At 34.1% G+C, this 22,050-nt stretch overlaps 2 protein-coding genes across 3 annotated transcripts in view; one reads left to right on the top strand and one right to left on the bottom strand.

The window, feature by feature from the left end:
* Nucleotides 1-22,050, bottom strand: part of SLC48A1 (solute carrier family 48 member 1) — a 1,155,028-nt gene that overhangs the window by 998,014 nt on the left and 134,964 nt on the right. The window lies entirely within an intron of this gene.
* Nucleotides 1-22,050, top strand: part of SLC38A4 (solute carrier family 38 member 4) — a 68,122-nt gene that overhangs the window by 10,312 nt on the left and 35,760 nt on the right. Inside the window, exon 2 of one of the 2 annotated variants that reach the window (XM_050746896.1) lies at nucleotides 18,280-18,471. The exons of the other annotated variant lie outside the window; for it this stretch is intronic. The gene's annotated coding sequence lies outside the window, so the exon portion shown is untranslated. The remainder of the gene's footprint in view (nucleotides 1-18,279; nucleotides 18,472-22,050) is intronic. 2 annotated transcript variants of the gene reach the window in all.

Raw genomic sequence — 22,050 nt, 5'->3', positions numbered from 1 at the left:
AAGGAAATTAACAAAACAATCACATTTATAGTAACATCAAAAATAATAAAATACTTAGGAATGAATGTAATTAAAGAGGTAAAAGTCCTGTATACTGAAAACTATAAAAGGTCAATGAAAGAAATTAAAGCAGCAAATAAATGGAAACACATCTTGGGTTAATGGAATGGAAGACTTAACATTGTTAAAATGCCCATACTATCCATGGTGAGCAACAAATTCAATGCTGTCCTCATCAAAATCCCAATGGCATTTTTTTACAGAAATAGGAAAAATAATTGTAAAATTTATATGGAACCATGAAAGACTCAAAATAGCCAAAGTGATTTTATGAAAGAACAAAGCTGGAGCCATCATACTTCCTGACTTCAAAATACATTACAAAGCTATAGTAACTGAAACAATATGGTACCAAAAAACAAACAAAACAACAAAAGCAGTATGGTATTGGTATAAAGAGAGTGAGAGATCAATAGAATGGCATAGAGAGCCTGGAATTAAGCCCACACATATATGGTCAACTGATCTTCAACAAGGGTCCCAAGAGCACACAATAGGGAAAAGAAGGCCTCTTCATCTTTATCTTACATCTTAAACAAACAACAAAAAACTAAAAATGGATTAAAAACTTGAATGTAAGACTGGAAACCATAAAACTCCTAGAAGAAAATATAGGGAAAAACTTTTTAACATTGGTCTTAGTAGTGATTTACTGGATATGACACCAAAAGCACAGGCAACAAAGCAAAAATAGACACACAATACTACATCAAACTAAAAGGCTTCTGCACAGCAAAGGAAATAATCAATAGGATGAAAAGGCAACCTATGGAATGGGAGAAAGTATTTGCAAACCATGTGTCTGACGAATTGAATATCCAAAATATATAAGGAACAGACCTGCATAACAAATAACATGATTTTAAAAAAGGATCAAAGGACTTGAATAGACATTTATTCAAAAAGACATACAAATGACCAACACGTATATGAAAAGATGCTAAACATCAGTAGTCATAAAGAAATGCAAATTAAAATCACAATGAAATATCACCACACACACATTAGTATGGCTATCATCAAAAACACAAAAGATAGCAAATGTTAGCAAGCATGTGGAGAAAAGGGAACTCTTGTACACTGTTGGTGTGGATATAAATTAGTACAGGCAATATGGAAAACAGTATGGAGTTTCCTAAAAAAATTAAAAATAGAACCAACAATATGATCCAACAATCCCACTTTCTGGGTATATATCCAAAATAATTGAAATCAAAATCTCAGAGCGATACTTGCACTCCCATGTTCATTGCTGCGCTATTCACAATAGCCGAGTTATTGAAACAACCCAAATGTCCACTGACAGATGAATAGATAAAGAAAATGTGGTGTATCCATAAAATGAAATATTACTCAGCCTTGATAAAGAAGGAAATCCTGCTATTTGTGACAACATGGATGAACCTAGAGAACAATGTGCTAAGTGAAATAAGCCAGTCACAGAAGGACGAATCCTGCACGACTCCACTTAATATGAAGCAGCTAGAGTAGTCCAACTCAGAAGCAGAAAATAGACTGGTGGTTACCAGGGGCTGGAAGAAGTGGGGAATGCAGAGTTGCAGTTAAATTGGCATAAAGTTTCAGTTATGCAAGATGGGTTAGTTCTAGAGATTGGCTGTATAGCATAATGCCTATCATTAGGCACTAAAGTGTTGTTAGTAGGGTAGATTTCATGTTAAGTGTTCTTACCACAAACAAAAGTAAACAAAAGGACACAAAGAAACTTTTGGAAGTGATGGATATGTCTATTACATTGATCATGGTGACAGTTTCACAGGTGTATAGACATGTCCAAACTTATCATTGTATACATTAAGTATGTATGATTTGTCAGTCATACCTCAATAAAGCTGTTAAAACAACACATGAGGCCCACTTTAAAATCAAAATTTTATTGCACATAATTTAACTTTTCAATGTTTCAGAGTCATCACTATAAACTTCATCTATAATGGCATAACTCAAAAGTGCTAGTTAATTAATACTTCTAGTTGACTGAAGGAATTTATAGTGTCTTCTTTCTTCAACTTCTGGGGGAACTACCAAGAAAACTATGTTTGGTATTTCCAAACTAGGAAATTTACACGAATCTTTTCAATTGGGGAAGTTTTCAACATTCCCAAGTACAGAGAATAGTGTAATGAATCTCCAGCTTCACTTGGTTTCAACAATAATCAATACTTGTCTGTTGTAGTTTATCTATACTCATATCTTTTGTGCTCTGCTGCCCCACCACAATCACTACTAAATTATTTCCAAGCCGATCTAAGTCATCATATAATCTGATCCATGAATGATCACTATGTATCTCAAGAAGATAAGTCTTTAAGAATAACTAAAATATCATCACATCTTAAACATAACCAACATTTATTTTCTTATTTTAATTTTTAATTGGTATTTAATAATTGGTACAGAGTGATATATTGATACATATATATAATGTGTAATGATCAAATCTGGGTAATTACCATATTCATCAAACCAACATTTTCTTAATATTATCAGTATTCATGCAGTGTTCATTTATTTCTCATATTCTTTCTCTCTCTCTCTCTCTCCCTCCCTCCCTCCACTTAGTTTGAATCAGAATCCAAACAGGGTTCCCACTCTCATTGGTTGTTAAGTCTTGTAAGTCTCTTTCAGTCCTTAGAGTCAATAACCTCTCAAGTCTTTTTTTCCACATCTTGCAATTTATTTGATGATGAAATCTAGTTATTTGTCCTACAGAATTACCCATATTCTGAATTGTGTTGATTTACATGACTTTTAAAATGTCATTCTCAAACTCCAAAATTCTGCCTTCTTCAGTCTAACCCACATAAAATTGATTCCCCTTTTTTTTTAAATTGCAACTTGTCATTTCTTTTTCTGTTGCCCTGAGGATCCTCCAGGCTATATGTTGCCTAATTTTGATCAATTTCACTTTAATACCCATGATTTACCTAACATTTCTTCCTGAAAGGACTTAGCCTTTTTGGAGTGTCCTTTCAGCCAGGTTTCAAAATGTGTGCTCATCTACTCACCCAGAGGCACTTGCTCAGCTTTCTGTAAGACTGCAAGATATAACCAGTAAACACTAGGTGTTGTTTTGATTTTTAAAATTGTCTCACATGGCTACATTTTAAAAGTATTTTTCGATTACTGATATACATAGAAATATTTGTTACGCAATTATGTATCTGGGATTTACCTTAAAATAATGGGAGAGGGGGCACAGTGGTTTAGATGCAATGACTGGCCACAGTTGATATTAGATAATGACAGCTGAGGGTTCCTTATATTATTCCATCTACTTATGTTTAAATTTAAATTTTTTCCCATAATAAAGAAGTAAAAATGAGTTGTACTATATTACCAAAACTAAGTAATCAGACATTTCATTTTGGGGTCAAGATTATAATACTTTTGCCAAGGATCATGAAAAAATCATGTTTAAGGAACAATTTACTTGCTTTTCTCATTCTGCAAATCTGATCTAGCTAAAATAATCAGCATATAAATAACATTTAAATAAAACAGGGAACTGGTTTGGAATGAATGAAAATATGACTCATATAGAAGTGGTTCATAGGTTTTGTCTAAGCTGCTTCTCTTAAGACTCTAGTGTGGCAGAGCTCATTGACATGCCCCAGTAACTTACCAGTAGTTTACAGAATACTCCCAGAAGACGAGAGACAGCAAGACACAAACCACTGGATTATCTCATAAGAAACAAATGCTAGCATGGATTATGAAGGTCACACTTACATGATCTCCCTACTACAATGACAGATGAACATGCAGGTCTTATTTTCCCAAGGCGAAAGTCAAAAGAAAACTTTTACAAAAGTCTGTCATCTTCTCACTTTAGTATTATTTCTCTCTATTATATTCAACTCTTGAAAAAATAAGAGAATTTAACACTTTATGCTTACACTATTCACCTATACTAGAAAATATTTTTAAAGAACATATAACCTTTGTTAATAATAATTTTCTATTACTTTATTAGTATATCTAAGTAATTTTACCAAAAGGAATTAATTTTAACTGCAATCAGCTATGCAAAAATCATAGTATGAATTTGCTTCAATGTGTCTTTTATGAAGTTGCATGAATTTAACATCATATATGCAAATCCCAGTCAGTCTGATTGAGAATAAGAGAAAAAGAGTAAGGACCAGGGGCTCACTGATAGAAAGGGAATATAAATGGAAGCACAGTGAGAGGAGATCCTTTTGTCTAAAGACTTAGAAGACATAAGAGGCTCCTGGGGCTTCAGGTAAGGCCTTAGAACTGGGTTTTGGTTTGAGGGGAGGCAGCAACAATAAGTGCAAGAAGGGTTGGCAATTTGTGCCTTGTGATATCGTTTTCGTGCACCAGGTTAAAAACCTCTGCTTTGAGAGGCAGAGGAACAAGTTTGAGAAATATCTACTCATCTAGACCTAGTAGGTCAATTAGGTCAATTAAAGTTATCAGAAGTTTCTCCTTGTCAAGCATCTAAGTGAGTCCTGTTCCTGGATCAACACTGGGGTTAGCAAGCAGGAGATAATTCCTCTAATCCATAAAATCAAAAAGGCATTGGATGTCTTGATAGAAAAAGGCCAAACATGTCCCCTGGTATGTGTTTATCTACAACAAAGTAGTATGAGTTTGCAGTTGTTGGAACTCTTGTACAGAACCACTCTAGAAACTTTTTTAGTGAGCAAAAGGTGAGAACTCAAAATTTAATTGTATTTATTATTGTCACTTAAAACTATGTAAAAATATCATTGGTTATTTTTTTTTTAAACTTCTATTTGTGTGAAAATGTTTTACAGATATACACAAGCCTGGCCCCAACTGTGTAAACCATATCTTCCCTTTAAGCTATTAAGCTACTCAACCTGAAATTTTCCGGTCATGGACTTTTCAGGAATTTGATTCCCTCAACTGGGTAAGAGGTTATTCTATGCCAAGATCTCCCAGTGCCTCTGGATTGTTGCTTTCTATATGGTTACTTTCTAAATTTTTGGATCAGAATTGAAATTAAAAGCCTATTTGGTGCCCCTTTGTAATTCTCTCAGTAAGACTAATATATATGCATATGTTTCTGAGTTTCTACCATTATAACTATTTTGCTTTGCAAAAAAAAATTAGAAAACTGTTCAATAGTCCATGTGAATTCATTTTTATTACTCCTTTATTCTCCACTAGAATTAACTGAGAAAAAAATAAATGAGTGCACACCTTCTAAATAGGGAAAGTGGGGAAATAGTTAAGCGTGGTAGGCTTCAAATTCACTACAGGGTTTAGGCCACCAAATATGCTGATTGAGGCCAAAAGAAGGCCTAATAAGCTGCCCATATTTTTATATCTATAAAAATTGAAGTAACATTTTACACATATAGTTTAGAAATAGGTACAGAATGTTTTTTGTTTGTCTGTTTTTTAAAGTTTTTTGAGGTTCACTTTTCACAAATTATACTTCAGACATACAGAAAGTGTCAGGCAAAATAAAATAAAGACATTATATTTATGTATTATGCTTTGTCCAAAGTGACAGTCATGACCCCAAATTCTTACATGTATGGTTTTGTGTTTTTTTCGCCAGAGTCAATATTATGCATCTAAATATCACCCTTTAAGATTCCTTTTGTAAAATAATAGTAATAAGTAACTTAGACATTTTCTAAGTAAAAGGTTTAGAAGTATTCTATGGTCTCATATTAAAATATTGCTGCTATACATATTTCTGTTTTGCAGAATATCTCATTGGTACCTATCACTAACAGATTTTTGTATGTTTCTTTAAAAGAAAAAGTTCTCCTTATCTTAGAAACACATATATGCTTTGTGTTGCAGACGTTGCTATGGCAAATCCATATATTTTATTAAATGTCAGACCACAGTTAACAGATGTTGCAGCAGTGCTGGAGGAATTAAGACCATGTCAGCCTTTCTCTTTGAATATATATTTTTTCAGGGCCTCCTATGTGTGAAATGTTAACTCCTTAACAAGTTAACACAAGACAAGGAATGCTAATGCCCAAGTGGCTGGATATTTTAAGGAACCCACTAAAGGACGCCATCTCTCTTGGGTACCTATTAATATTATTAATAACAAAAATTGGGAACCATTCCTGAAATGTTTGCCGGGAGGCCTATGAATTAAATTTGTCATCTGATTTTCAGCCAAGAAATACAGAATTAAATTTTTGAATTGGAGTTTAGTTATTTAATATTGATTATTATGTTGAATTCAAAATAATCTACTGCTTATAGATTATTTTATGAATAGATTCCCATAAACATATTGTGTGCCTAGGCTATTTTATGGAGCCCACTGATTTAAAAACATACAGCCAACAACAACAGCAACTAATATGTATTTAGCTCTTACTCTATCCCAGGCCATGTTCTAAGGTTGTAAATTATCTCATTGAAGAAAAGTAAATAAAGAAGACACATGCCTTCTTTACTAAGCTACTGCTCTGTGCAAAAATAAAAAAGGAAGAAAGGGAGGGATGGAAGAGAGGAAGAGAGGGAGGAGTTGAATAACAAGCAGAAAATGGTCTTAATTTACCAATCTACTCAAGAAATAAAAGGAAGGCCATCTCAATATGATTCATATTCTCTCTCTCTATATATATATGTGTGTGTGTGTGTGTGTGTGTGTGTGTGTGTATCTTTTAGCCATTTTTAATCCTTGAAAAGTAATTTTGACCAAAAATCTGGTTAATACAGTATACTATCTCATATAGATCTTCTATTCAATTATTCCCAAATAATTTTAGCAGCCATAACATAGAATAACTGTGATTACATGAGATAATGCAAAGCTTTGGAAGAAAATTGTTTCTTAAGCGTTTTAGGTGAAAACTCATGTGCCACAAAGCCATGGTACATCATCTATTTCTGCACACTGAAATGAATAAAACTCCTCATTTCTAAATATCAAAGAATGAGTGAAACTGGACCCAATAAAGTATTTGACACCACAACCTTTTAGTCTACAACTCAAATTCTAAGCACTCTTAGCCAGGTTAACCTCAAATTAATGAGAAGTAGCATGTATGCATGCTTGCAAGACTGCCTTGAATTTAAGAGATGTAAAGATGGGAGATTCCCATGTATCTTATCCCAAGACAAGTATGTGGTCTTGTTTGATCAAGAAACTGCCTCAAAGAGAGCCAGTCATCCATTCGTGCTGCCAGTTAATCCATACACTGATTCATAATGATTAAAAGTGTCTTATATTTGGTTCTACTGAATGTGATTAGACCAAAACTGTGTGGCTAGCTGTTTTGGCAATTAGTACTAAAATGCTCAGCAACATCAAATGGTACAGTGTAAGTGAAATGTAGGTCACTTACTTTGGCATTTGGAAAGTGTGTCATGGTACATCTTTGGTCTTCATATTTTATCAGTCTCACAAAAAAGATTAACCCAAAGCAAAGCCAGCCAACCCCCTAAAATCTGCTAGTACACTTGCATGTTTAAACACTGGCTCTGATGACAGGTTCAGGGGTAAATATGTACCATGGGGCTGTTCAGCTTCACAGGTTGGTTAATATTAAACAAACACATATTGCAAACTGTGCCTTGTTACGAGGTTGTTTTCTGAGATTCCAGGGGTCAGAGTCAAAACCTCACATTTTTCACCTTTTCCACAGTGCTAATCAATAGTATAACAAGTGAAATAATAGTCTAATACACAGTAACAATACACTTTCAAAGGAAAAAGTGTTGAAGCTAATTTAATTCTATAATCAATTTTGCTAATGTCGTTTCACTTTTGTAAACAAAGAACAATAGAAATACCTTGTATGTTTATAATGCTATATGTCCAATACCTCATTTAACCCTCACAGTAACCTTGTCTAAGTTTCCATTAGACCCAGTATTAAAGAGAAAACTGAGTTCCAGAATATTTGCATGACTTTACTTATTCAAAAAAGACTTATTAAGTAGATATCATATTAGGTATTGAAGATGGAGACAATTCTTTAAATATGCATATATAACAAATACTCACAAATGTTCACTGTGTGCCAGATGCTCTTCTCAATGCCCTACAAATATTAACTTACTTAATCGTCATAACAGCAGTGTGCGGTAGGCACTATTATTATTTCCTTCTTGTAGATGAGGAAACTGAGGCACAGAAATGGCAAATAACTTGCCCAAAGTCAGACAGGATAAAAGACAGAAGTCAGATTTAAGTCTAGGCAGTGGGGCTCCAGAATCTGTACTATTTAACTCTGTGCTGTGCTGAATAAGACACAGTGTCTGTGTTTGAAGACTTCAGAGTCAAGAAGGGCAGACATGTAAACAAACGTTTTACAGTGCAGCACTTAAGCTCAACAGTGAGGCTTGCAAGAGGCACAAGCAACACAAAGGAGGAAGGGGTTAACTTGACTTATATAAAGTCTCTCAGCTCCTAGGCGGCGGAGTGGCGATTGGATCCGAGTCCTTGAGTTTGAACTCCAGAGTCAATGTGTTCTCCATTTCACTGGGCAGATCATATTTGAGAAAAAGAGTTTGGAATTACAGTGAGAAAACAATAGCGAACTAAGAGGAACATAGCATCTGAACACAGGATGAAAGCTGAGCTCATCTGAACAGAAAATAAAGGACTGCGCTTTGTAATAAATATAAATACAGACACAGATATAGGTATGCAGATGTCTTTGTTTATATAAGATATAATTAATAAATTAATATGTATATGTATATGTCAACAGAACTCTTGTGAATATCAGCTCAGCTGTAAAGCGCCCGGGTAATCTTAAGGCTTATGGTCTGTCAGAATAAAACGGGGCCAATGTGAGGAGGCAGAAGGAAAGCCAAAAGACATGGAGACACTGATGTCAACCATTCTGGGTGCATAATAGATATTCAAAGATTACTCACTGATGGAATAATTGGTTAATTGACTAATTGATTAAAAACGGGAAAGGGAATTTAAAAAAATACTAAAGACAGCTCATTCCAATTCACATTTGGTGAAAATTTTGCAAGGGGAATTAGTGAAATTGAAATATTCAGAATTGAGATTTCATATCAACATGTCAGAATTTTATGTCCAACATTTCTTTTGGATGACCACTTTGATATTTCTCTGACCTCTTTTTAAGTGTAGTTACTACTTACTGACATTGCTAAGGTTTTTAATCCAAACAATGGCAAAAAAGAGTTCCACAGGGAGAAAGAAATTTGGCTAGTTTGAACTCCAGTCATGTTTATAGTTTACTTTAGGTTTGTAAAATTCCTTGTTTTAATTTACTAAAATAAAAAAAATGTGTACATTTTATCTGCTGCCACCAATAGTTCTGTTGTCACCCTAGGAACTATGTACTATTTTATAAATGAGAAAAAGCTCATAGAGTTTACCAAGTTGTTGATAGTACAGCTAGTAATTAATGGAGTCAGAATTAGAACCCAGATCTTCTGAATCAAAGTCCAGCACTGAGTGTTAGCATAACAGAAGAGAACATTGTTCAGAACAAGAGAAGACTTTCAATCGGGTGTCAGAAGACTTCTCATGTAGATAAAAAGGGATAAACAGAAAGTTTCAAGACAAAAACAGTGAAGCTCCTCTCAGGATTCCTCAGAAAAGCTAATGGTGAAAGTCTTAAGTAAACATCAAATGAAATGCCATCAGCCTTTAATTTAAAGAGAAAGAAAAGATGCAAGCAAAACTATTTAAGTCAGTAAGATTGTCTTATTCACATGTAAAAATCAGACTACCCATCCAAATAAGCACGAATCAATCTTTCAATTGTTACTTTTGACACTATACAAGACCCTATTAAGAAATAATTAAGGAATATAAATGCTTGCAAATTAAGATATTAATATTACTGGAAAATTGCTCATATATAATTAACAAGTATTGATCTTCCCCTAAGTAGATTTTAAAATAATTAAGACAAATTGAAATATGTGGAATTTTAGAGTCTAACTTAAAAAATCAACTTCAAATATCTAGGAAGGAAGAGTCAGGATTTCTATAGTTAAAGATTCAACTCCTGTAAAACTTGCAATTAACTATTTTTTGACATAGTTTACATCATTTGAAACAAAATACTTCATGAACCTAAGCTTTTCTGTTCTTAGCCTAATACAACAATCCTGATGGTCCAAACACAAAGCAGGAGCCCAGGTCCACATAAACTCTCTAGGGATGCAACGTAGGAAGGATTTGCCTCATGCTACCCGGGTGGTTTTCACTGTTAGTAGTAACCTTTATTATCACAATTTCAACAAAACACATTTTCTTCAAATATCTGAAATCTCGAGCTCTATGTGGAGCTGCTGAGCTGGACTTCTTTTATGAACTCATATGAATTAAACATAACAAAGAAAAGACATGGTATCCACAGCCCTCTGTGATCCCTGCAGTGACCTTTCCAGTGGTGTTTTCCATTCTTTCAGAAACACCCAGCTGCCAGGAACTGCTTCTTGCCTCCTTGCCTTTGCTTGTGCTATCTGCTCTGCCTGCAGTCTGCTCCCCATCGCATTTCTCCTGCCAACCTTCTATTTGTTCTTTCGGCTTTAGCCCAGCTGTCACTTCCTCCAGAAGCTTCTCTGCCCCTCGCAAGCTGAGTTGGGTACCACACTTCTCCTACCCCTCAGATGCCATGGACATTTTGTGCATCCTGTTACATATTATATGCCCATTTTTCTCAACAATATTTTGAGATCTATTTAGAATATCTCTTGCAGATGGGGAAAAAACAATCGATTTTTTTCCATTCTTTCAGAACAAACTGGAGATGTATAATTTTATCTAGATTCTAAATAGCTCATAAATGCCCATTCAGAATCAAAGACTTTTTAAGGGAGTTGATTGTTTGCTGGTTAAGTACCCCAAAATAGAGATTTAGCTAGTGGCTAATGCCTAAAATTTGATTAACAATTGTTGAAAAACCTACAATAGGAACTCTTTGTTTTGTTACTTTTGTTTCTAATTCTGTTTATTCTTTTTTGATAATAAAAGTAATCCGTATTTTTTAAAGGTTAGCCGGCTAATATAGATGAAATAAACTAAACACTATCTACATTTCCACATTTTGGAAATAACCACGATTAACATTTTGATATACACGATTTCTCTTTGCATCTATTTTATATGTTGTGTACATAATTTTTATTTTATTTATTTATTTATTTTTTTTTTTATATTATACTTTAAGTTCTGGAGTACTTGCAGAATGTGCAGTTTTGTTACATAGGTATACACATGTCATGGTGGTTTGCCACACCCATCAACCTGTCACCTACATTAGGTATTTCTCCTAATGTAATTATCCCTCCCCTAGTCCCCTATCCCTCGACAGGCCCCGGTGTGTGATGTTCTCCTCCCTATGTCCATGTATTCTCATTGTTCAACTCCCACTTATGAGTGAGAACAACATAATCTTCAAAACAACATAGGGACCTTATTATTATTAGATTTTTCTATCTCACCATTTAAAACTTATTTTAACTATAATTTCCCTATGTCCTAATTTATTTGAACACAACATTTGTAATTACTGCTTAATATTGAAGTAAGGCAGCTCTCTCTAAAGCAACTAATGGGTCCTTGCATATAGCATGAATATTTACTGTTTCACAATTGGTTCTGAGGCTAAGAAGAAACTACTGCATTTTAATACATAGCAGAACCCTTCAACTGAATATTAGAATGTCTCTCACTGCAACCTCATACATAAGTTTTAAAGAAAGATTTTGAATGCACAAATTGAATCAGTGCCTGTAATAAAGATTTTCATTCATTCAGTGTTTATATAGTACCTATTATACACAAGGCATAGTCTAATATTAATCAAGGTAAACAAGAAAAGAGATTACTTATAAACATACTTGATTACATCTAAACATACTTGATTCCATCCCAAACCTAAATATACCATCTGCCCAAAGTCTGCCCTCTGCTGCTGTCCCACCGAATGAAGTCAAAACGTTTACTTTTCTGAGTAGAAATTGCATTCTATTCTGAATTTACTTTTTCCTATATTCAAAGAAAGCCTGGTGCTACCAATTTTATACCCAGCCTTCCAGGAATTATAATTCCTAACTCAAGCAGCCATAAAGTACAAAACGCTCAGTTAATGTTCCCATGCTGGGCACTGCAAACTCCTGTGGCAAAGAATGAGTGCATTAGGCAACAAGTGTCCCTGTGAAGGGCTCTGACTACACCATGGCCCTACCCTGGAAGTTGCTTGGAGTCCAGCAGTAGAAATAAGCTTTGCAGGCAGAAGCATGCCCTCTTCTCTGCCGAGGAGTCCTGACTCGGAAATCCTCCCGAGTTCATTAAAAAGTGAATTAGGAAATGTCAATGACACTATTATTTATCTCTCTCTGCTCATATTCCTTTGAAAGACATTTTCTAGTGAACATGCATTTCTTATTTCAACATTCTGGATAGGACAGTAAAAAGGCCAGCCTGAACATATTTTTGGTTAGTAGGGATACTGATTCTTTGAAGCATACGTTCACATTATCACCATTTAGAAGGGCCCCCTTGCTTTTAAAGTCTAGCCACACAGCATACTGGGTCACAGCTTAAATTACCAAAAGTCCAAATTTAAGCAAGATGATAACAGGTTTACAAAGTCCAATCACTAATGAAATTACAAAATCAAAATGCATCAAAATTGTTCTGGTAGGGACAGGCAGGAATGTGAAAGACAGCCATGGAAATTAATATGCTGTAATCTAAGAAGAATGTAATTTTTTTAAACTATCAATTGCTATGAACTAGAAAGAGAGTCAACCCAGCCCAGCACTGCTATAATATGTATTCTGTATGAAGAACTTACATTAACAAGGTGAGTCAGTTTTCAGGAAGTATTGTTATTATAATTATATATCTCTTAGCAGTTCTGTTTTCTCAAGCAGGCATTTTAAAGACTAGAAATTATTCTTTAAAGCAAGGCTCTAAAAGTTCTAATTTAACATTTAGAATTTCAGTACATTATTTAAGTTGTAATCACTCATAAGTCTTATAGACCTTGTTACATTATATTTCTGCTTAGGTAGAAGTCTGAAATGAACTTGTGATACTTTTCCCTGTATCATTTCAGTGTGGGATCAATAAATGAAATGGACCAGAAGGATCTTTTTCAAAGGTGAAAGGCAGAGGCAAAATATAGACATCATGGGCTGTTGTCTAACCAGAATTTTTTAAATTTAATTTTCTTGTTTTGTCAGCCGAGACTAAAAGCAATTTTCTATTTAGGTCTGTGACAAAGTCAATAAATTTGTCAACCTGAACCAACCTTGTTTGCTAATTTTGCAACATAGTAGTTGACTATTCAAACATTTCCAAAATGCTCCATTATATAACTGTAAAGGTGGTTTAGGTTGGGTAGAAGAGAGTGGCATGCGATCAACTAAGCAATTTCCTCAAAACTCATGGGTCATTGCATTTCACTTGGTGAGGTTTCTGAGAATGGAAAATCAGAGCCTCTCCCAGGGGCCTGGGCTGAAAATCCTTTAGGGCTTCATATTTGGAGGGTCTCAACTCTAGATTTTTTGAAAGTATCATCAAATGAGCCTAATCCTATAGTCATTTGTATTGTATGTGTGTTGAGATGTTATTTTGTTAAGTAGAAATATTTAAAATGCACTACATTTTAGTAATCCCATTTTGGATTAAAACAATTTAAAGATATATATGCATATCTGGTGTCTTAAAAAATAGAAGTGGCTCAGGCTTCCATGGAAATCTGAGAGGCTTTGCCAAGGTGAATTAGAAAATTATTAATCTTTACTTCTCTGTTTGCAATTAATTTGATATGTGGCTTTTGGGGGATAACACTACATTATCTCTTCTTTTATTTCTAATTTTTTATTTTGTAAGTTGAGGTTAATTATTATAGAACCATGTAAAGAGATACCTATAGTATACCTATGTTTTCATTACTCTACAAGTGATAAAAATAATATGGTAGCCCAGGTATAGAAGTGCTTGACTCCCCTTCATCATGGCAGAGAATTCTGCTATTTGAATAATTTAGGAAGATTTCTGTAACATTTTTTTTTTTTTTTTTTTTTTTTTGAGACGGAGTCTCGCTCTGTCGCCCAGCCTGGAGTGCAGTGGCCGGATCTCGGCTCACTGCAAGCTCCGCCTCCCGGGTTTACGCCATTCTCCTGCCTCAGCCTCCCGAGTAGCTGGGACTACAGATGCTCGCCACCTCGCCCGGCTATTTTTTTGTATTTTTTTACTAGAGACGGGGTTTCACCGGGTTAGCCAGGATGGTCTCGATCTCCTGACCTCGTGATCCGCCCGTCTCGGCCTCCCAAAGTGCTGGGATTACAGGCTTGAGCCACCGCGCCCGGCCTCTATAACATTTTTCTATGGATTATCTCTATTTTTCTTTCTTTCTTTTTCTTTTTTTTGCAAATATCTATATTAAAAGAGAAATAAAATGAAGAATTTGAAGTGCCAAAACAATGGCATCAAAAAAGATCACAAATTCTCTTTAATGCTGTAAGTCTGAAAACCAAAAGGCAGATGGCAAATCTATATTAAAAAGAAGTAATCAAAATATTGCTTCTTTCTGCAGTCCTGCTAATATTTTCCACTTTTTAGGAAAGACCTGGGAGGTCAGATAGACATTTACCTACGATGTGATAAAAAAAATCAATTAGATTTTGAGTTTATGAATCTATGATGAAAGGTAACTAGTTGGAGAATAAGGCATCATAAATACAATGTCGTATAGAAAAGTTAACAAGAAATGGAAGCAAGAAAAAAAGGGAGATGACCTAAAGGGAAACTGAAGTGAGAGCAAAGAAAAGCAATGAATACAGAAACAAAGGCATTACAAAAGTATTAAAAAATAGGTAATTTGGTTCTTAGTCACTACTGTTTCTAAACGTCTTCTTCCAATTTGGCTACAACCAAATTCTATTTTCAAATATTATTTTGTCCTATGACTAAATTAGAAATTTGTGTATAGTCATGATGAGAACAACAGGTTATCTCTCCCAATGTCATTGCGAAATACCCTGATGTTCTAAGAGATTTTTTTTTATTTATTTGTTGACTAATTTTAACTTGATCCCACTGTAACTTTCTCTTTAAGGACACCTTTGGAGTTAGAAATTTTAAACCATATAATCAATGATTTTAAATAAGTATAAGAAAATTTCTTATTCAATGTACAGGTATAATCTGAATCACTGTATTTTGAGCCAACAGTCTTGTATTTTCAATAGATAACATTACATTGGGATGTACATTCTAAGACCTTCTTTGTACTATTTGAAGATGATAGTCATAGATTGATGAAAGGGGTGTGGAAATGAATGAATTATCACCATACTCTCTTACTCTATGTAAGGAAAATGAAGATTTTTATTGCTTGTTCTTGTTTTTCTTAAAATGATCACTTAAAATTCATAGCATTGTGAGCTAGTGAACGTGATAAAAAGAAATAGGAATACAAGAAAAAGATTCAAATTACCATTGGCTCCAATTTAAATTTTGTTCATTTGTCCACCTTTCCTTCTGCCATTATTCTCAGATAGGCAAACATCACCAAACCCAAACTATCAGCCAACCTTCCTACTGGCCTCCCTGTACCTACCTGCACCTCCACCCCCACCTCCATCCCATCATCTCTCCTGCATTTTTACTGTGCTGATTTTCTTACTTTCTTCAGAAGCTTTCAAAAGATCTTCATCACTAAAAATCTGAGTTCCCTAGACTTAACACCTTTTGCAGTCTGTACTATTCCATTCTGTTCTCCTATTTTGCTCCAGAAGGTCTCTACTGCAGCCAGAATGATTCTCACTGTTGCCAGAATATACTTCTGGCATTTTAATTTTTAGCTTTTAATTTTAATCCAACATGCTAATTTACTGTAACTGTTTAGTATACTTGAAGATCAGAATTACAAGGATATTTTTCATCTAGGATGTCTTTCCTTTTCCTCTCCACTTACTAGGATCTCACATGGACTTTTAAGAGCTGGCTCAAGGTCTGCAGGCTCTCTGAAATCTTCAATGTCCTCAGCCCCTAGGGACTCTTTATTTCCTGGAGTCCTGGAGCATGCTGTGCAGTTCTGCTAACACTAATTAGGTTCTAGTCTGGGAAACCAAGTCTCCCTTTATGTGGATGTATCTTACCCCCAGCCCCTACCCCTATAGACACACAGACCAAATCTCATATATCTATTCATGGTGGCACATATTTGAATTTCTTATGTGAAGGTCAGGTTAAAGTGTTTGTCATCTCATTCCCAGACTTGTTTCATTATTCACTACTTATGTATTTTTCATTTTATTCATTTTTAAGGTCTGCCCATATTCTGATGATTAGCTCTTTCTATCACGATACATGAACCAAGCCTGAGCCTAACTGAATCTGTTGCATGTGCCATGCATTAAAATTCAAATAGCACAAGTCTATTACCAAATGTGCATGAGATTACATTGTGGTATGATTTTAATAAATATTCAAAACATTAAATTATAATGCTTGAGTCTGTGTTGTGCTTATGAAAGAAAAGTTATTGTGAGTTTTGTTGAGAGCGGATCATATATTTCATTAATTTTGGCCACATCTGAAAATGTCAAATGATCTAGGGAAAAAAATAGTCAAACAATTAACCAGATACATTATTATTTTAATTTATTAACTTTTGCCAAATTAGTTTTCATGTGTGTATATTTGATTTTTAAGTCAGTGTTAGAAAAGTTTTGTAATAAGAATTTTGCTATGTAGAGTAGGTTTAAAAGAAACATGATTAAACTCTTCAATAGAAGTCTCTAATGTGTGCTTTTAATTTTTATCCAATGCTAATTTACTATAATTATTTACTATACTTGAAGATCAGAATTACAACAAAGCCAAAGCTTACAATTTTAGCAAGAGTAAAACTTTAAGGATCTATACATTTATCTCCACCCTATTTTATATGATATTATAATTTAATGTAAAATTAACATATTGGAGTGCGTTCATTCTTGTTCGATTGACCCACTATCAAATGAAATTTTAACAGAATAGATTTGATTTTCTAACAATTATTGCAATTTTTTGCATGGTTAATCTTATATTTTTCTGATAACTGCAAACAGAAAGAAGTCTTAAATTGGAAGCATCACTATTAAATGATGGAAATAGAAATTTTAAAAGAATTTTTTTGAGATTTCTCTACCATTAAAATTGGTACATTTGTTATTATCACTGTTCCCCTAGACCATAATACTTCTCATCTAATAAAAGACAAAACTATGGGGTAACTCTAAAAAATAGACAATGAGCTAAGAGACAAGTAAAAGTAAGTTTACCATACTAAGCAGTTAATAGACCAAACAGGCACATTTGGAAAGGAAAAAAAAATAGTTAACTACACATTTTGTTTAATGTTTAATGTTTTGCATCGACTTAAGAATGTTTTACTCAAGGAGCAATGTTTAGTTTTCTTTTATAGAAATAGGAATTGACACATCTGCTGTAATGTAGCATTGCTTCTGATTGGTTATTAGATTGTTCATTCATGTCATAAATACTTAAAAGGCAAAGAACTCTCAATTCTTGATTGGTTTGTGATTTGTTTCTCTTGCCTCACTTTCAGAGTAGTGTCTAGTTGATACATCTTAATAGCAGAATAAATAAATGATTTGCCAACATATACAATATGGTAGAGTTAAAAACTCTACCTCTGTCTACCTCTGACATGTGGAGAGCCAAGTAGATTTTTTTTTAATGGAGAAAATAGCTACTTAAAAATTCTTTTAAAATGCCAAACAGCCTTTTGCCTACTCAGCACACTGCCTTTGGTGTAAGAGTGGTGGCTGATATTGGTCTGTGATTTCCAGCTTCATGGCATCTTGGGTACTGTTTGGAAGTGTTTGTTATTCTGTAAAATTTTTTCTGAAAAGGTCAACAACTCAAAAGAAAATAACTCTTTCACTATGTAATCAATATTTTCTGGAGATTTTGATTATAATGTTTCATTAAACAATCTGACCTCATAACTATTGTTATTGTATTGTTTTACTTTGACTTCAACTCATAAGTCTTTTGAAAAAGGAATATTTCTGTATTCATCAGTCAACCAACCTAGTAGAATTTTAATAGAGAATGACACCAACCATGCTAAAACTTCCAGTGATTATTTTGTTGTATAAAAGCCAAAATTCTAAAAGCAAATAGAAATTGGTGTAACTGATGTTTAATCCAAATGTACAACGGTAAACTGACTTAGCTTCTCTTTTTTTTTTTTCAAGAGCTGACGCAAGTTGGACAGAAGGAGGTGTTGGGGTGAGGTGGTGGTGTTGATTGGCTTGTCTTGTTCACTCCCACTGGTCTTTAAATCAATGTCTAGATCTCTAAAGGTTCATAGAAGTTAAAGCTGTTACACAGGCCTGCCATTCCAAACAAGTCAGGAAAGCCTGCACAGGACTGGATAAATAATTAAGGTACAGCCATTTTTACGTGAATATTTGCAGTGCTAAAATAATGCTTACTTTCTTATTTTTATTGTGTTGATTGTTTATTCATTACAAATTAAAATGTTTGAAAATACTAACTTCTTTTTCTCATTTTAGAAATGACCAATTCAGTACAATGTCAAACACTGAAATTATTTACCCAGGTCCTGATTGCAGTTTTCTTTTGCTGATAATTTTAGGTTTAAGCATAAAATTAGGACAGTGAATAATAAGAAAGGGAAACATTGCAAATACAACCAGTAAAATGTGTTTAGTTATTTATATCTCCATGTTGATCATGGACTGTAATGAAGAATTGACACAATTTGTCTTAGGAAAAAATATGAAAGTTTGGAAGTACATTCACAATATTACTCTATTAAAGATTTTTGTTTATCTTGAAAACAAACAAAAAACTCACAAAATTTTTGACTAATCAAAGAGGGAACATCACTTTAGTGCAGCACATGTGAATGGCTAAGAGTTTGGGCTGCACCATTATCAAATGAAAAAGAAAAACTGTTGTGTCTTACCTTTTCTTCTTAATTTGACCATTTTAGTTAAGGAGTATTTTTAGAACAAAGTTACTAAAAGAAACTAGGGAATTGAATGGAATATAAGCCTAACTTTAGATTTTGAAGGAGTAGAGTCAGTTATCTAAAAGTAGAGGTGTTCTCCTCAAATTTATTAATCAGACAGAGGAGAATTCCCAGTGGATTTACATATTCCTATACCTTGAGTATCTTAGAGAGCATATGTGGATGGTTTTAGTTAAATGCCCAGGGTATAGTAAAACTAAGAGTGTTTTGTAACTCAGTGGAAGAATATTTGAATTGATGATATATATCACATTCATGAACACTGGGCTAAAAGTTTTAGTTTTGACAAAGTAAAGAAATTTAGGTGTGTTTTTAATAAAAGATTGCCATTTAGTTTATAATTCAAGATCCTCCAGTTCCGATTTATATTTAGATAGTGTTCTGGGATTTTCTTGAAAGTATTTACATTTATACTCCTAAGAAGTATGTAAGCAACATTTAAGATCTGAAAAATGTAGCTTTAATGACTCAACTTTTGAGTTTTCTTTAAACATGTTATACAGTGTGCTTTAAGGTTATTGGAGCTATTTTTTAGTTATGTGAATTAGTTTAAAGAAAGTGAAAATAATTATTCCAGAGAAAAAGTACCTCTGGGAGTGGTCCAGTTACTATTATAATGAATGGAACTTACTGCATCCAGAGTTCATGACAGATTAGGTATCATGCATTAAAATGTGGAGCATAAAGAGTTCACTATGTTAATATCATGTATGCTACATATCCCTATGCATTCTGGAAACTACTGTTTGGGAAAATATGAACTAAAATTTATGTGGCAATTTATGTTTAAGATGACTATATTTTCTTCTAAGATCAGAGCTAGAAAGTCTGTAAACAAAATCACATATTCAAATCTTATGACCAGTCCTTTATACCTCATCAAATGGATGCTTTAATTCTTATATTAGCAAGCATGTAATCTTTTCAGCAATGGGAAAATACCCAGTAGTTGGTTATTTATCTTAACTTTTCTAGTTTTTCCTAGATATTACCTGTAAGCTATATCTGAGTTGGGGGGGGGGGGGAAGGAAATGCTAAAATATTAGCACTAGCAATGGGAAATAGTCAAGTAAGTACAGTTCTTCTGTTATTGTTGGTTTCTTCTTTAAGAGCTACCTCAGACTGAATACTTTTATGGAAGCTAATTTCTGTGAGAACTCATGCTATAGACCAACAAGCGCTCTCACTGACAAAATATGACAAGAATGGCATTGTTGGGGAAATTAAGAGAATTTAATATAAAGGTAATATTAGATTGTAGTGTGAAAGCTACATTCATTTATCTGTGGTACAGTGTGGATGTAGATTTAAATAAGTTCCTTGTATACAAGATGATTTGGCTTTTAGAAGTTGCATGACCCTTGCTCAACCAAAGGGTAAATGATAGGTGAGGCTATCTGCTACCTAAACCTAAATTTCAAAGTGAATTTGTCAGTACTGGGTAGGCATGAAAGATGAGACAGATAGCAATGCTGGGAAATCTGCTCTGGCAATATTAGCTCCCTTTTTCACTTTCACTTATCAGGTAAAATAAATGTTTACAGTAACTAGGGAAGGTCAGAACTTTTGCTTCTCGACTCAAGGACTGTTTCGCTTTCCAGATTTGATATCTTTCTTTGAAGTTGAACCATATAGGTAAAATTTAAGAAATTTACTATTTTGACACTCTTACACCCTGAATGTCTTAGGCACCCATCCAAAGAACAAGACATTACAATGTTTAATAATTAGAATTTGGATATAAAGAATTAACTACTCAGAACACTTGGATATCTTTTAATAAATATGATAAAAATGAAATTATTCTAATATGATAATATTCTAAATACTTGGTTTCAAGTTTTGACTTTGTATTTTCATGAAGAGTGAATTGAATTAACAATGCAGTTGAGCACTGCTGTGCTGGAAAATCCAGTCTGTTTCTGCAAGACCTCTTTGTATCACAGAGAAACTTAACTTTAATGAGGAGAAGGGCTAGACTACAGAAAATTCTGTTGAACTCAATTTGACTTTTCTTTTAGAAGCGTTTTGAACATTCTCTGTGCAACAAAGCTATTCTTTCTCCTGGCAATCAGAGGAGAGCATTTTCATTTCATTTTGAAGCATTATCCTATAAAACTGTAATCAAAAAGCATACCTCTATCTATTAATATAACACAGATCATAAAAATTGCACTTATCTTAGTGGAATGTAACACTAGGCACTGTGTTAGATGCCAGGAATATGTAGAATCCACAACCCCAGCACCATTCCTATTCTCATGAAGTTTCCTGCCTAAGACAGCTAATTATCAAATAGGCAACTAAAAGAGTAAGTAGAAAGTGTGATAAATACTACGCAGGGGAGGAAAGCATATAGTGGCAGATGTAGTGTAATGTGGGGTCAGAGAAGGACACTCTGACCAATTGGCCTTTAAAGATTTTCAGGTTGGTTTAGTTAACATTAGGAGGGACCTGGCTAAGAATGTGGGGAACGGCAGTCCAAGCAGAGGGAACAGTGCCTTAAGAGGTCCTGCAGTGGCAATGGGGAGATGAAAGAAGCCCAGTATATTCAGATGGGATTCAGTATGAGATGAAAGAGCTATGTCTGGGTCGAAGTATATAGAGCTTCCAGTGTATTAGGAAATTTGACTTTCGTCTAAAAGTGATGACAAAATCACAATAGGGCCTTCAGTAGGGCAGCCATTCGGAATAACATAGTGGTCATGGAGATAGAAGTGGATGAATTCTAAATAAATGTTGAAAGAAAGACTGATAGGACTTGGTGATACACTGGACATGAGTAGCGGGTGAAGGATAGAGAATGGGACAGGCAGGTCTGCCCAGTGAGCGGTTGGGTGAATGAAGGTACCATGTTCTGAGATGGTAAACAGCAGAAGAATCTATGCCTATGAAAATTTTACGTTTCAATTACAGTATTTGCCAGCAATATTCTTTTCTATCCTACTCATGCAACAATTCTTTGATT

This window comes from Macaca thibetana, chromosome 11 (assembly GCF_024542745.1).
Source record: "Macaca thibetana thibetana isolate TM-01 chromosome 11, ASM2454274v1, whole genome shotgun sequence".
In the NCBI taxonomy this organism is placed as follows: domain Eukaryota; kingdom Metazoa; phylum Chordata; class Mammalia; order Primates; family Cercopithecidae; genus Macaca; species Macaca thibetana.
Note: the sequence above shows the minus strand (reverse complement) of the source record. Positions and strands in the feature narration are given on the sequence as shown.